At 40.1% G+C, this 16779-nt stretch overlaps 1 protein-coding gene and 1 non-coding gene across 6 annotated transcripts in view; both read left to right on the top strand.

The window, feature by feature from the left end:
* The window catches only part of PRICKLE1 (prickle planar cell polarity protein 1), a 114439-nt gene that overhangs the window by 33319 nt on the left and 64341 nt on the right, over window positions 1-16779 (top strand). The window lies entirely within an intron of this gene.
* TRNAN-GUU (transfer RNA asparagine (anticodon GUU)) lies at window positions 4424-4496 on the top strand. Its single transcript has one exon. It is a non-coding gene; the product is annotated as a tRNA-Asn (tRNA).

The following is a 16779-nucleotide window of genomic DNA, read 5'->3' on the forward strand; positions in this document are numbered from 1 at the left end:
TGACCCATCCATTAAAGAGTCTAAGGAAGAGACGGAAGTCCACGGGGACTTTCAGGTTTCTGGTTTAGGCCACTGTTGGGAGGAAGCATGCATATCCTATGAGATAGACTGTGGAAGGAGAAAGGAAAGGGTGCCTAGAGTCACCCAAGTGGAGATGGTCAGTAGCAGTGGGGTGGAGGATGGGGGCATTACACCGTCCCAGGGCATAAAGGAGACTTTGAGTCACTGGAAGCCCCACTCTGAGAACTCTGCATGTGACCCATGCAACTATGTCAAGATAAGCTTAACAACAACAGGTATTTTAACCCGTTTCCCTCTTGTGTTTCTTACACTCTTTATTTTGTATTCTCACAAACCCCCATTTGGTGTGGATTCTGCTGTAGCTTGTTGGATGTATGTTCTTACCTCTGACCAGCTTCAGCAAGACCCCTCGATGCCACAGGGGCTTGGGAACCCTAGCGGATGAGGAACGCTGGGATGGGTGCCAATTGTTCCTTAATGTTACTCCTCATACCGTTATTCTAGCTTCCTGTGGGGAGAGGCGACCTTATCTAGAAAGTTATAAGCTGCACAAGTTCTCTCCCTTCTTCTTACGCCAAATCAGGGAACCTTCTGAGACTCTGGTTTGCAGCTTTATCATTAGTTTAAATTGTAGATGGGGGTTGGATAGGCCAGCACATTCTTTCCATCTGAAATAATGACCTTGCTCTTCCCCACCTCCTCTCTGGAAAACTGACCTTTGGGGCCCAGCTCAAATTCCCCCTCCTCTTTGACCACACCTCCTGAACGGGAGCCAGCCCTTGCTCCTTGGACTTATTATTCTGGACCCTTTATTCACCACTTAGCTTATACGGTCTGTGTAGTTAGTTATTCTGGTGTGCGTGACTGCTGTGTACTCCTAGATGGACTGTCCTCGGGGGAGGACCCTGAATTGTCCTTTTTGTCACCTGTATTACACTTATGCTTAGAAAGCACGAATACATATTCTTCTGTTAATATATTAGGGAGATTTAAAGATAGAGGATATTTTTTCAACTACATATACTGTGAAATTTAACCTTGATTTTCTTCTCTCATAAATTAAAATTGTCAGTTATAAATATCGCTGCCTTCATTAGGTACATAATACTGTTAATCTGAGAACCTTGAAAGTAGGTTTATCCAGTTCCCAGTTTTTAATCTGAATTGTTCTAATAATGGTAGCTCATGCTTTCTGAGCCTCACACATTTTATCCCATTTGGTTTTTAAAAATAGCATTGTGAATTAGGTGTATTATTTTCTCCATTTGGCAGCTGGGGAAGCTGGGCCTCAGAGAAGAGAAGTAACCTATCCTGAGACACACAGGTGTCTACAAAGCTCCAAATCCACATCCTGGGGTTTTGTCTATTGCATTGTGCGACTGGCTCTTGTGTGTCTATTACATTACATAACTGCCCAAGTACTTCCTGGGTATCTGTTGTTAGCCTCTGTTAGAAATGGTTAAAACCATCTGGCTCCCAATCCCTTGCTCTTTTGACCACCATGCACCACTTCCTATTATCAGCACTTGCTAGGAAGATGCCTCAAGTGGAGGTTTGAAAGTAGCTCATTCTTTTTTTTTTTTGCATTATTTATTTATTTATTTATTTTTGTCTGTGTTGGGTCTTCGTTTCTGTACGAGGGCTTTCTCTAGTTGCGGCAAGCGGGGCCACTCTTCATCGCCGTGCGCGGGCCTTTCACTGTCACAGCCTCTCTTGTTGCGGAGCACAGGCTCCAGACGTGCAGGCTCAGTAGTTGTGGCTCACGGGCCTAGCTGCTCCGCGGCATGTGGGATCTTCCCAGACCAGGGCTCGAACCCGTGTCCCCTGCATTGGCAGGCAGATTCTCAACCACTGCGCCACCAGGGAAGCCCCGAAAGTAGTTCATTGTAAGAGCCTCCCCATTCTGAGATTCAATGTTGTAAAAGCTAGACATATAAGGGAAATAATATTACAGGGGGTAGAAATTATTGCAGCTACAGAAAATAATTTCAAATCTGCTCCAGATTGCTCCTGTAAGTAATAATACATGAATACTTGGAGCCTGCAGCTAATTACAAAAACAAAAACAAAAAACAAAACTCAGGGTCTATTTTTTCAGAACTATTAACAAGTAATCAAAATGGCTGGTTTCAATTTCTTTCTTTTCTCTTCTACCAAAATAGTTGAAATGCAATGAAAGTGAAAGGCCCAAAGACACACGACAACAAAACAGAGAGAGAGAGTTCTTGGAAAATTCACAAAGCTACATAATTCAGCCAGTAAATTTAAGAGTTTTAGTGCCGTGTTAGAAAATTTGATGCTGGTTGAAGTCAGCTTGAGAAATTCTCAAGTACTAAATGGAAGATTTGCCACTTTAAAAGGGTTCCAAGTGAAGAAGAATATTTAATTCTTTCATCAGTTTGCCTCAGATAGTCCCGAAAGCTGGATAATACAAAGAGGCAGCAACAAGTCAGGTGAAAAATTCCTTCCATTGTATGAATCTGTTTCCATTTAACTTTTATTAATGTCCACTACACCTATTTTGTCTTTGTATAACATAATTTTGTCTGTGATTGACTATCCGTCCATTTCAAATTTATGTGTACTGTGATTTAATTAACTTTACCCTTAAGCAATGTGTTTTGAGACATATTAATGAGGTGGGAGTCTTTTCAGAGTATTTATAACTTATACTTTTTTGGGAGTCTTTTCAGAGTATTTATAACTTATACTTTTTTTTTGGCTTAGCATCAAACTTTGAAATTCTGTGAGGCAAAGGGCTGAATTCTGAGCGTGCATGACTCCAGGGAAGGTCTCCCATATATTTTCAAGAATGTTTGCTCATCATTGTTTAGAAAAGACTTCTTTCTCACATCTAAAGTAAGAAAGTAGAGATTTCTTTCTCTACTGCCAATTAAGAATTTACTTGAAAAAAGATTTTTGGGCTGCAGAGATGTTTTTACTGAGTCCTTTAAATGAGTTTCATGACATTCCTCTTTTAAAAATATTTTAATGTGTTGGATTTTAATGTTTTCTAAGAACATACTAAAACAAAATACAAATAACCAACTTAAATGTATGTGATTTGGGGAGATTAGGTATTTCTCCTACATTCTGCTCAATGCATACTTGCTATGAGAAACTGCAGAATGCATCCTGGCTTTACGCATTTGGATATCTATATCATTCATCCAATGACATTCAACAGTATTTTTAAGGCCCACTAACCATGTGCTAGTTGTTGTCAAAATTCAGTGTGGTCACCTTAGGAGTTCACGTTCACTTCTCCTCCAAAGCCAGTAATAGGAAAAGCAGCTAATCCTCATCTACTATAAGAGAAAGTCAGAGATAATGACTAAAATTTTTAAATTAAGTGTAATAGTTCTACATATTATTTAGAAATATGGAGGTAAGTAGTGGAAGAAATAACTACAAGAGTTAAAAGTGGTTGACTCTGTTGGCCAAGGGCGGCCAAGTGACTACTGTTTATGTTGTGAGCCTTTTAGCACTGTTTTGCTTTTAAAAAGTGTATGTGTGTCTGTGTGTGTATATAAAACTTTGATAAAATAAACATTTTCAAAAGCATAACTAATTTTACCAGATGGTTAGCATTGTTCTTAGAGTTTTGGGTAGAGATTGAATTCTGTCCATATTGTGATGGAACTCCCCTGTCCTGCAAAAGGTAAGGCCCACCATCTTTACTTGGCACGTGGAGGAAAAGGTCTGAACCTGCGGTTGGGTCTATGAATGTGACACTGGGAGGTGGGAGTAGGGCAGATTTGGCTCACCAGATTCCCAACCCAAATAATGAATGTTGCAGGAGGATTTTAATTGGTAAAACATGATAGATTTACAAACATAACATAAAAAAATAGCTACAAAAATTGAGAAATTGTTGAGGAATAGCATATCTACATAGTACCAAAAAAATTACGTATACTAACGATTGACAAAAACAAAACAAAGTAAAACGAAACCCACTTTTAAAATGGAGAAATACGGTGCTCACCAACTAAACCAAGTGATCACTCTGAAATTCGGTAACAGTGGAGCAATCTTATATGTTTCTTGATGTGAAACAATAGGAAGCAACTTGAGCAATGTGAAACAATGTGAAACATACTACCACCAGTGAAATCTTCTTTCCAAGAATCCAATCAAACATGACACAGGTTACAGGAAATGGAGGGGCTAGCAGAATATGTTAAAAGACATTATAAGGAAACAACCAAGTCCAGAATGTGGCCCTTCTAGAAGACAACAGTTGTGATGCTTCAAAAAGCCAGTGTGATTTAAAGAAATGATGGGGATGCTATTCTAGTCTAAAAGGGCTAAAGAGACCTAGTGACCAAACGCAGTGCTCCACTTTGTTCGGATCCTGGTTAGGTGAGGAAAAAGCTGCTATTAAAACATTTCAGGGAATTCCCTGGTGGTCCAGTGGTTAGGACTCTGCACTGTTACTGCTGAGGGCCCAGGTACAACCCCTGGTCTGGGAACTAAGATCCCGCAAGCCAAGTGGCGCAGCCAAAAAAAAAAAAAAAGAAATTTAAACAAATTTAAATTAAAAACAAATTGAAAATTTTGAATAGAGATGAAATATTTGACGATATTATGAAAAATTACATAAAAACCCCAGTTTTATAACCTTACTTGCTTTGACAGTGTAGAAAATAAAACCAAAGGCCACAAGAACCACACCCTGGTGAAATCTAGTGCTGCCACAGCCGAGTTCTCAGTGCTTCCCTCCCCACAACCCTTTTCTCGCCCTCTGCCCACAGAATGACATGGATGGAGTTCCTACCTCTGCCACGTTGCTGGTTTTCTTGGGCATGCCATCTTCCCCTCAGACCTTCATTTCTTGACAAGATAAAATAACTGTACCAACCTCATGAGGACCATGGTCAAGTGAGTTCTGTTATGACCTTATAGATGGGACGGTGCTATGCACATGTGCAGTGTCAAGCCTGTTTCTCTTCCTTGCTCCAGGCCGCCCCACTGCCCCGCACCCTATGACTGGAGGGGGCCTGGATTCTGTTACTGACTAGCACTGTCATAAACATCTTAGATGGGAATGTGTCTACCGCCCTCCCTTCAGAGAAAGGTCACCCTGATGCAGGGAGTGTGCGCATCAGACCCCTTCTCACCTGACTGTGCTGATACACAAGCCTTTCTTTGGGTGATGATGGGAGCTTGGCCAGCCTGAGCGATTGTTACTGGGACCACTGTCTCTTGTCCCTGATGAGGAGAATGGTTCTTGTTCTTTCTCAGTCAGTTCTGCGCTCAATAAGAAAAGAGAGGAGTTGACATGATTCTTGTGTAGGCAACAACCAGACTAGATACTGAAGGACAAAAACAGTCCTCTTTGTGAACTAAGTCAAATTTTTCCCCTATGCAATATAAATTATGAATTTGTCTACTTCTACTTCGTTCTGAGCTACTTGGACCTCACTTCAGCAACCCCATGACTGAAAGTTTTCTTCTAGAGGAGTGTATCTAATGTTAATGACTCAATCTGGATATTGATACTATATTTATTGAGATTATACTTCAGTGTCTTTGAATCATTTTCTCTCTGAATAGGGGCTATAGAACATTTCCAGGTGAGCAGATAACATACTTGTTTTGAAAAAACAAATCCCCAAATACATCTTTTATTTCTCTCATAAATAGATATTTTTTATATCTTAAGGGAAGATTTCTAGATACAAACACAAAGTAAGAGGTCTTAAAGGAGCTTGATGAAAGTGAAGGAAAATATTTCATGGCCACTGAGCTATGATATATCCCTTTCAGACCTAGTAAAAATAATTAAGGTTCATTTAAAGCTTACTGTGTGCTACATGCTTATTTGCTGTGTCAAGTGCCTTGTGATCAGTATTGCATTAAATGCTCCCAGCAATCCTATTCTCATTCCCATTTTACAGATGAAGAAACTGAGTCTTAAAGAGAGAGCTAATTTTCCTAAGGCTGACATGATGAGGAGGCTGAGTGGAGAATTTGTATACAGCCAGTAACTCCAGACTCAAACTGTCAACCATCATACTGCTGCCATCTTGCTGCCGGAGAGCAGTCTACTCTCCTCCTAGGGGAAAAAATGCTCATTTAGTTAACCCTCCCCAAAATGAAGCGGGAGTTTGAGGAATCTTAGCACAAACTTTTACTGGCTTAGGTTGTGTAGCATAAATAAATTTATTGATTTAACTCTTGAAACATTTCCATCTTTTAATGTGTCCAAGAAGGTCTTAAACAAAACCAGGGAGGTTCATGACGTACTCCCAGTGTAATTCCTGATGATCTTGACGAGGTGGGATGACTTCGTGTTGTACTGATCGCAGTTGATTTTCTTACACCGGCTCGAATGCCAACTGGAAGAGATATCAGATAGTCTTCTCTAGGACATTGGATTGTAATTACAGGGCTCTTCTGTTCCACTGCTTCTTTTACTTTCTCTGAAGTCCAAAATCAAAACCAGAACTCTAGCATACTTGACATTTCTTTCAGTCTTGTGCATTAATAAAACTTTTTTTTCCTGTTGCTTTATAAGGAATACATTTAGAAAGGCACAAAGGACTCATTTCTTTAGAAACTTAATGCATAAATATGTGACTTTTAGATACAAAAGTGATTGAACTCTTAAACCTAATACAAAGTTGTTAATTAATAACTGACTACATATAGTAATCACTGAAATTTCTAGGAAAATGGAAGTTGCTGATGGAAAACTATGATAAGAATTATAGAAGTACCTGCTCATACCAAGACAGCTGTCAGCTGTCCCATTAAGAAAGGGTGCTCTGTGTTTCCAGGCTAGGAAATAAGGCCACAGTAATTTAAAGACACAGATAAAATTTCTGATTGTATTATTTTTGTAAATATTTTAATCATTTTCTAATTTTGGAGACAACTTGGATATTCAATTGTACTTTCAGGAGACTATTTAGCATCCATTCAGCTATCAAATATACCTTATATATATTTTCTCAGCTATTTAAAAATTATTTTAAATATGTATGCTTTAGTAAAATTCACAATTCAATTTAAAGCCATTAAATACAATTAATTCCTATGTGTTTTATTGAAGTTGACATAGTGTCTCACTTTTGGGAAATCAAAGTCAATGAATGGTTAGATCAAAGACCTGGTGTCTTTTAAAAAGAAAAAGAGGGTATTTCCTGGGCGGTCCAGTAGCTAGGACTCCGTGCTCTCACTGTTGAGGGCCTGGGTTCAGTCCCTGGTCAGGGAACTAAGATCCCACAAGCTGTGCGGTGTGGCCAAAAAAAAAAAAGGAAAGAAACTGTTTATGTGTATGTGTTTATGTGTAGCATTGCAGTAACTTGCACCAAATATAATGCACTTATAGATAGGAAAACTTACTCCTGGTCTATCCCTACGCTGTGCAGTCATGATGAGGGTTGGAAAGTATAAGATGTGTTGCTCTTTTTTTTTTTTTTTAATTTATGGCTGTGTTGGGTCTTCGTTTCTGTGCGAGGGCTTTTCTCTAGTTGTGGCAAGCGGGGGCCACTCTTCATTGCGGTGTGCGGGCCTCTCACTATCGCGGCCTCTCTTGTTGCGGAGCACAGGCTCCAGACGCGCAGGCTCAGTAATTGTGGCTCACGGGCCCAGCTGTTCTGCGGCATGTGGGATCTTCCCAGACCAGGGCTCGAACCCGTGTCCCCTGCATTGGCAGGCAGATTCTCAACCACTGCGCCACCAGGGAAGCCCATGTTGCTCTATCTTAAGCAGCTTAAAATCTCATGGGGCAGACAAAAACATCCTACACATTAAACTGTTAGGACACTAATTCTTGCAGTATTAACTGCAGTATTGAACCAGAACCTTGACACTCCATACTCCCAAGTGTGGTCCTCAGACCCAGGGCAGTTCTGTGGACGGAAGCTTATGAGGATTGTGTAACGTCAGGCCCGATCCCGACCTATACTGTATCAGCATCAGCATTTGTACATGACCCCCACAGATTGAGTACTATGCCTATTAAAGTTTGAGAAGTGCTGAGCTGGAATAACGCAAGCAGTGTGTTTTAGATCTTACAGCACTGTCCAATGAACTTTCTGCAGTGATGGAAATAGTCTCTTTTCTTCGCTGCCCAATACAAGAGCCACTAGCTTATGTGGCTGTTGAGCACTTGAAATGGAGGTAGTGCAGCTGAGGAACTGAATTTTTAATTCTAAATTTAAACTTAAATAGCCACATGGGGCTAGTGGCTACCATATTGGATGGTGCAGGAGAAGAAAGCACTGGATGAAAAACCAAGAAATTCAATACTTGTTTCAGCACTAATGATATGGACCACCTTGGGGAAGTACCCTTAACTTACATTGCCTCAGGTTTGTCATCTGTAGATGATGGGTTGAATTAGATGATCTTAAAGGTTTTTTGTGTTTGTTTTGGGGTTTCTTTTTTCTTTTTTCTTTTTTTTTCTTAGTATTACTGTTACAAGATAGCTTTTGTTGAAAGAATGCTTCTTTGAACAACTGAGTCTTGACATGGACATGCCATTTTTAAGAGTATATCCTGGGCAGAGTCAATAAAGTAAGAAGGAAAGATGGATTTATCTCCACGAAGGAGGAGAGCATAGTTTGGTACTCAGTACATACAAAATATTCAGAAAATGTCTTGTTCCCGCTTTATCCCCAAAGCCTAGATCACTGTCTGATACACAGTAAACACTCACTATGAATTTGTTGCATAAGTGAATCAATGTGATGGTTAAATGACTTCTCAAATCATCAGAGTTGGTATTTAAGTCCATTTGACTTGGTCCATTATTACTGGGTTTTCGTTTTTGTTCCTTGGTGCATTTATTCAAGAAGAGTCTCCCCTCAGGTCCCAGTTAACACGAAACAGATAATTCAGGAGGCGTATTTGTGTTGAGTGAGGCGTTTTAATTTAGCAACACCCAAATGGGATCTTTATGTTGAGATCTTGTAAATAGAAGAGTGGAGAAGAACGAAAATAACTCTTTGGTGGACTACATGTAGTTTTTCCAAACAGTTAATTTAAGAGCATTCACCTCCACTAAATATGAATTAAATCTGTGAATTGGGCATGTGACTTAATGAGTCTTCGTAGCAAATAGGGTGAAAACCCTACACATCTGCACAGCGAGTTGGGAAGAGGCCCCGTTTGAAGGCTGGACACACAGGAATGTAGGAACCCAGAAACCAGGTGTTCTTGGTAAGTTCTGGGGCCTTGGATCCTGCGTTTGGCAGAGCAGTTCGTGTCCCGCCTCACTGAGGAGGGAGCCGGATGTAGAATTGCTCAGGGAAATACAGTAATTGGTCAGGAAGAGAGATGAGCTACTGAGAGCTATGCTGGTAAAGGCCAGAAAAGTCTTGCAGGGTTCATGTCCTTTTGTAGCAGCTGGAGGCATCTTTCACCTTGGCTCTTTGCGGTGTCCCCCCTGACGTTCTGTTCTCAGTTCCTAGATTGATTTCTTTCTTCAGCAACTTTATTTCTGGAAACAGACCAGAGTCCACTTAGATTCCTGCAGTTCTGGTTCTAAGACTTTCTGCCCATAGCTGCTGCTGCGATTAGGGCTGGTCTCTCATCTTCCAGGTCTCCCTGTCTTTTGGCCTCTGCACTTTTGAGCCTTTCATTATATAGTTCAGTGGACGATGTTTATGTCTAGACCAGAGAACCAAGACTTTCTTTTTCATCAGGTGCTGTTTTTACTGCACTGTGTTCAGTTTGTAGGTAAATTATGATGTAGGTACGCTCACCTGTGCTTCCTTCCTTTTCCCTCTGGAGTAGCTATGAACTCCAAGGGGGAAAGGGACTGTGTCTTGTTCATCAACATATTCCTGCACCCAGCGCGGAGTCTGGCGCCCCTCAAGCATCCAGTAACTCTTTCTTGACTGCTGGCTGTTGGCACCTGCATCTCAAAGTTGCGCTTTCCACTTGGTTGGCTGCCTGCCGCCGAGAAGGAGGAACAGTTTTACTGCAGCCATCTGAGTGTCTGCTTTCTCAGTGGTCATATAATGGCCACTTTTCTGCCATTTTGGCTAATACTGGCCTTACTCTGGCCATCATTTCTCTACAGTCCGCTCTGACTCTAATCCATACTAGGTCTTTTTTGGTTGAAAAATCCAACTCAGAATGGCTTCTCAGAGAAAGAGAGCTTGTTGGTGTATTCAGCTGGAAAGTTGAGGAGTAACTCTTGCTTCTAGTTTGTTTGAACCCCTGTGCTCAGTGATTCATAAGGACTCTGACCTCTTCATCTCCAGGCACGTTTTTCTCCTCACTGGCTTCCTCCTCAGGCAGTGTCGTCCAATATGGAGGCAGTGTGCACACCAGCATCTGTGACCTTACGTCTTTCCCAGTCATTCAGGGAAGCCCCAGATCGAGCTCATATGCCATCAGTCATGTGCCATCTCTGAGCCTGCAACTGGCCGAGGGAATGAAGTGTTCCAGTTGCCTAGGTGTGAAAAGTCATGTGCTCAGCCCTAAAGCCAGGGGTAGGGTCTGCCCTACCAAAACCACTGTAGACTGAGAGTGGGGGAGGGAGAGCTGCCCAAAGAAAATAGTTTTTACTAGACAAAAATGAAAATAACGCGTCAGGGAGACAAAACCTGCAGGTATCTGCTATAGCGTGCTACACATATTTTTCTTTGTCCTTCCTCTGTGGTTTAGACATGAGCGAATGTGGTCTTCCGTGTCCATAAGATAGGATTCTCCTTCTAGGAACAGAAATCTCAGTTTCTTTGTTTTTTTTCCAGTATCCTCTTTCAAAAAACTCTGCCTTTGCCCATAACTCTGGTGGCAATGGATCAGGGTGCAAAACTTGGAAGGGGAGGCAGTTCATCCAAGAGGATGCTGTGTCAGCAGACCCCTGCCCTGCCCTCGACGAGTCATGTCACCTCAGACAAGGTTCTAACCTCACAGGTGCTTCATCACCCCTACCTCAAAGGGCTGCTGTGAGGAATTAGTCCATGATTGTGTGTAGAGCTCTTAGCATGTGCCTTAGCTTGTCAAAAATGCTTATATTTTATCTATTGCTGTCATCGTTAATACTAGTAATGACCATGCTTACACACTGGCCCCTCTGCTAGACTCCCACGGGCTGGAGTGACTCCAGCCTTCTCCCACTCCCTAACCCTAACCCAGCCAACCCTGGATCCCTGAATTTACCTGGGCTCCCATCCACCCGGGGCTGGGACATGCACATCTTCAGGAAGGCACTTCTTCCCACTTTTTCCCTCTCATCCATCAGGCCTCAGCATCAGTGGGTTTGTCCTTTGTCATTGGAGAGGGCTTTCCTGACCACCACCCTGCTCCTGCCCCAAGCCCCAATCTATTATCTTCTTCCATAGCACTCTGTTCTTTTCCGTTATTTTCCTTACCACCATTTAAAATTATTTTTGTATTTTTATGTTTTTGTGTATTTCTCCTAGCTGATGTAAGCCCCACTTTAATGCAGTAAGTAGGAGCTCAGTAAATGTTTATCAGTAAAATAAATTAATGTCAGACGTTTTCTGGACCTCCTTAAGGGTCACAGGAATTTTGTTGAGGATAAAATGAGGAATGCCAGAGAGCTAGACAGTGCAGAGCTAGTGATGGGGAATATTGAGAAGAGATGGTTGAAGAGGAAATATAGGCTGGTTTGTCTTAAGAGCCTTTTGTGTGGGGTTTGGGAGGGTGGGCTACAGTGATGAAGAGGGTCAGCAGAGTAAGGTCTCTGATGCTTTAAGGTGGATGCCGAGCTTGCAACAGTCATTAGTTTAGTCTCCCTTTTTCAAAGTGGATTTTGTCTGTATTTAGCATCTTTGCCAATTTTATATATTTTCTCTCTCTTTTTTGTGTGTGGTTTGGGGGTACGAGGAGATGTTGGTCACATGGCCTATTTATTATACAATTTCCCGAGTACCTTGAATGGAAACTTTATAAATAATGGCTATTTATGATTTTTGTCTAGACTTAAAATGGTTATTTAACAGGCAATGAAATAATTTACTCACAGTTCTTATACTGTAAATACACACACTACATTTAAGGGGCAAATGTTAGGGCTTATGCTCAAAATATAAATCTTGTACATAGTGGTGAATTATTCTCTAAGGACAATGAAATTTGTACTCACTAGTATGAAATACAAAATAAATACAGTTACTTTTCAGGGATCAAATTCTTAGAAAGAGTTGAATGTCTAGGGTCATCATAAATCTAATCAGTGCTGATTGGAGTATGTTAATAGAATCATTTCTTAAATTCAAAATAATACAGGTTTACTTTCAAACATTTAGAAAATACAGAAGAGAAAAAAGAAAACAAGAAAATAACTATAATCCTGCTTCCTAGAATAATACTGTGAGCATTTCGGCTTCTACCCTCCTATGCTTTTTTCTCCTGTTCATGAATTTTTAAAGCATACGATTAGAATCATACTACAGATATGTCATATAATCTGTTTTTAAATTTTCATACATTATTAACTACTTTCTAGATCTAAATATTGTCTGTAACTGCACTGTTCAGTACTGTCACCACAGCAGCATGGGCTGTTGAGCACTAGAATTGTGGCTAGTTAGAATTAGGATGTGCTGTAACTACAAAAAACACATCAAATTCCAGAGGAAGTACAAAAAAAGGGAAAATGCCTCATTATTAATTTTTATATTGATTACCTGTTGAAATATTGGGTTAAATAGGATATAGTAATAAAATTAATTTCACTTTTTAAAAACTTTTTTTCATGCACCTACTGGAAAATTTAAAGTTACAAATATCATTCACACTCTATTTCTGTTGGACAGCACTGGTTCTATAGCATCATTTTTATAGCTGCACAATTTTATACCACTTGAATATAATTATTTAATTCTTAATCAGTCCCATAATGTTGAATCTTCAAGGCACTTCTTATTTTTCAGAATTAAAAATTACTCTTGGAACACCCTGTACATAAACCTTTTTGCACATCTCTGATTACTTCCTTAGGATTTACTTCTAGAAGTAGAAATGCTGGGAGGATGGAAATCCTTTTTTTTTTTTGGCTTCGTTGGGTCGTCGTTGCTGCGCACAGGCTTCCTCTAGTTGTGGTGAGCGGGGTCTACTCTTCGTTGCGGTGCGTGGGCTTCTCATTGCGGTGGCTTCTCTTGTTGCGGAGCACAGGCTCTAGCCACGCGGGCTTCAGTAGCTGTGGCTCGAAGGCTCTAGAGTGCAGGCTCAGTAGTTGTGGCGCACGGGCTTAGTTGCTCCGCGGCATGTGGGATCTTCCTGGACCAGGGCTCGAACCTGCATCCCCCACATTGGCAGGTGGATTCTTAACCACTGCGCTAACAGGGAAGCCCGAGAACAGAAATTTTTAAATGAGAAATATGTTATAAATAAATGAAGAAGAAAAAAATAATGCTTTTGTTTCTCATTATGTTATCATCCGCCTTGTAGAGAAAGATATGCTTCTGATTATTAACCATTGCTCATTTTACATTGAATCAGAAATATCACGTCAACTATATTCAAATAAATCAAAATTAGCTCTAAGTTGTCTGTAAAGTTGGCTCTGAATTTTCATGTTTTATGTGAATTGCAAGGGGTTAAGAGTTGGACTCAGCATTATTCTTCCTCCTGAATTAAAACACATACGCTTTCTCGGTTGTTGCCTGTAGACAATCATGAAATGGAAAAGGTTTTCAGTATATAGTTTTTAAAACCTTTCTGATTTATCTTTGTAAAACTACATGATGTTAAGGGGGAAGGGGTTGTGAGCCTAAAAGATCATTTATCAGAGATCCAGAGTATTTGATCTATCATTGGTGGAAAGGTACCACTGTTTTAACACTATTTATTGTACATTAAAAACAAAGCCTTAGGATGTTTAGCGATAAGGCATATGTTCGATGAACAAGGTTGTGATTTTCTTGTAATATTAACTGGACAAAATACACTTAATTTTTTGTGTCACTTGGCCAGTAGATCCTCTGTGAAACCTTCCTTGCTTATTTAGGGTTTTTGCCTTTTGTACTTTTCTCTAGTGTCTCAGGGACTCTTAGGGAAAAAGTCAGGAAGCTTCAGGAGTTGCTGAACTCTCTTTCGTTTCCCCAGGGGAGTAGTAAAGAAAATGCCGATCCAAAAAGAGAGCTTATGTTTGACTAGGGAAGTTAGCAAGTCACTAAACAGCGACTTCAATATAATTTAGGGGGAATGATTCATGGCATTTCTAAAGTATAAAATAAAGAGTTTCAGGTTCTCTGTCAGTGTTTCATTTAAAGTAATGAATTACATTGTCTACCAATCAAAGAAGCAGAAATAAAAATCCATAATTTAATCCAACTTGACAAATTCTTCCTTTTTCCTAACTTTGGATCTAATGAATTTGATCCAAACCCTACCTCCATGAACAGAAACTCCAAGCTGGATATTTCCCTTTATGAGTGAGGGGAGAAGAGAAAACTGACTTTCAATGGAATGGTATTCAGAACTACCAAAAAAGAATTTTTACTCCCCGAGGATAATGTTATGTAAGACTCTACTATCTATACATTTTGGATTATTATTTAGTTGCTTTGTCTTCCCTCCAGAGGAGATAACCATCCAAGATAAAAATATTTACATAACTCTTTTATTCCTAATTTGCAGTGAATGTTTCCCATCTTTGCCATCTGATTGCAAAAAAAAGGTTCTCCATTTATTCACTTTAACATGAGTCTTCAGTGAAAGTCATCTTTTACAGACTTCGCCGTCTGCCTCTCAGTTAAACGTACATGAAAGTACACCATGTCGTACTAGCTTGGGATAGTTTTCAATTTTCAATCAGATATAGTAGCAGTAGTTCTGAGATGACCTGACTTCTGTAAGAATCACATTTTTATCCTATGGTGGCATTTTAAATAAAAGGCTAGTATTTTATTTCATAAAAACAAGTAGCAAACTACAAGCACTTTATCCTTACTCTGTTTCTAGCTTGACTCTTGTATCTCCCAGGTAAATAGACAAGTATGAGAAACATTTTTTAGAGGTCATTCATTTAGATTTCTTTTAACTTGTATATATAATTAATAGCTTAGTTTAATTCCATATTAAATCTTTGCCATCTGCGGGATTATCATGCAGTGGCGACATGAAAGTCACATAGGAACATGTTTAATTGAGTAATTAAGGCTACAGAAAATGCTTCCAGAGAAATATTTTGATTACAAATAAAATCAAAGCAAAATATCTAGTTTTGAAGGACTAGAAATTTTTCCTAATTAAAAAAAGAACCTGCCATTTTTTAGTGCAATTTTATAAGTGTTTCCGTGTGTAGTGCCACAGAGCAGAAGGTCTAAATCCGACACATCCATTCTTTAAAAAAAAAGTGCAGAGGAAGAGGGGCTGTTTTCAAGGGAAGCTTCCCTTCATGGTGGTACTTCAGAGGCAAAGAGCCATCTTTTGGTTTTCCCGTGAAGATTTATTTGAGAGGCTACAAGGACTGCTCTCTAACTATGATGCTGTAGGGCTGTGCAGTCCTTAAAAAATTAGCTAGCATAGCTCATTCATATGCTCATCATACACCTACATATTAGGTATGTGATGATTATTTCTTGATTTTTTCACACTTAACAGATTAAAAAAAATTTTTTTTAGTACAGTTTTAGGTTCACAGCAAAACTGAGAGGAAGGTACAGAGATTTCCCACATACCTCCTGCCCCGCCATGTGCACGGCCTCCCCCGCGATCAGCATCCCTCCGCGCAGTGGTACGTTAGTTACAATTGATGAACTTACATTGATGCATCATAATCACCTAAAGCCCATAGTTTATATTACATACAGTTCATTCATAGTGTTGTATATTGTATGGGGTATGACGGCCTGTATTCATCATTGTAGTATACAGAGTATTTTCTCTGCCCTAAAGATCGTCTGTGCTCTACCTTCCCCCAACTTCTGGCAACCACTCATCTTTTTACTGTCTCCTTTCCCTGAATGTCGTATTGTTGGAATCATACAGTATGTAGCCTTTTCTGATTGGTTTCTTTCACCTAGGAATATGCATTTAAGTTTCCACCATGTCTTTTCATGGCTTCATACCTTCTTTCTTTTAGAGCTGAATATTCTATTATCTGGATGTACTACAGTTTATTTACCCATTTACCTATTGAAGGACATCTTAGTTGCTTTCAGGTTTTGGCAATTATGAGTAAAGCTGCTATAAACATCCATATTTCTGTAAACATAAGTTTTCAGCTCCTTTGGGTAAATACCAAGGAGTGTGATTGCTGGATTGTATGGTAAGAGTATGTTTAGTTTTGTAAGAAACCACCAAATTGTCTTCCAAAGTGGCTGTACCATTTTGCATCCCTACCAGCAATGAATGAGAGTTCTTATTTTTTTTTTTTAATTTTGTTTATTTATTTATTTATTTTTGGCTGTGTTGGGTCTTCGTTTCTGTGCGAGGGCTTTCTCTAGTTGCGGCAAGCGGGGTCCACTCTTCATCGCAGTGCATGGGGCTCTCACTATCGTGGCCTCTCCTGTTGCGGAGCACAGGTTCCAGACGCGCAGGCTCAGTAGTTGTGGCTCACGGGCCTAGTTGCTCCACAGCATGTGGGATCTTCCCAGACCAGGGCTCGAACCTATGTCCCCTGCATTGGCAGGCAGATTCTCAACCACTGCACCACCAGGGAAGCCCCTGAGAGTTCTTATTGATCCACATCTTCACCAGCATTTGGTGTTGTCAGTGTTCTGAATTTTGGCCATTCTAATAGGTATGTCAGTGGGTATTTTTTGAGCCGCTGTGAGAATATCAAATGGAGTCTTACTGTTATATTCCAAACATTTCTAA

Source organism: Balaenoptera acutorostrata, chromosome 11, assembly GCF_949987535.1.
Source record: "Balaenoptera acutorostrata chromosome 11, mBalAcu1.1, whole genome shotgun sequence".
In the NCBI taxonomy this organism is placed as follows: domain Eukaryota; kingdom Metazoa; phylum Chordata; class Mammalia; order Artiodactyla; family Balaenopteridae; genus Balaenoptera; species Balaenoptera acutorostrata.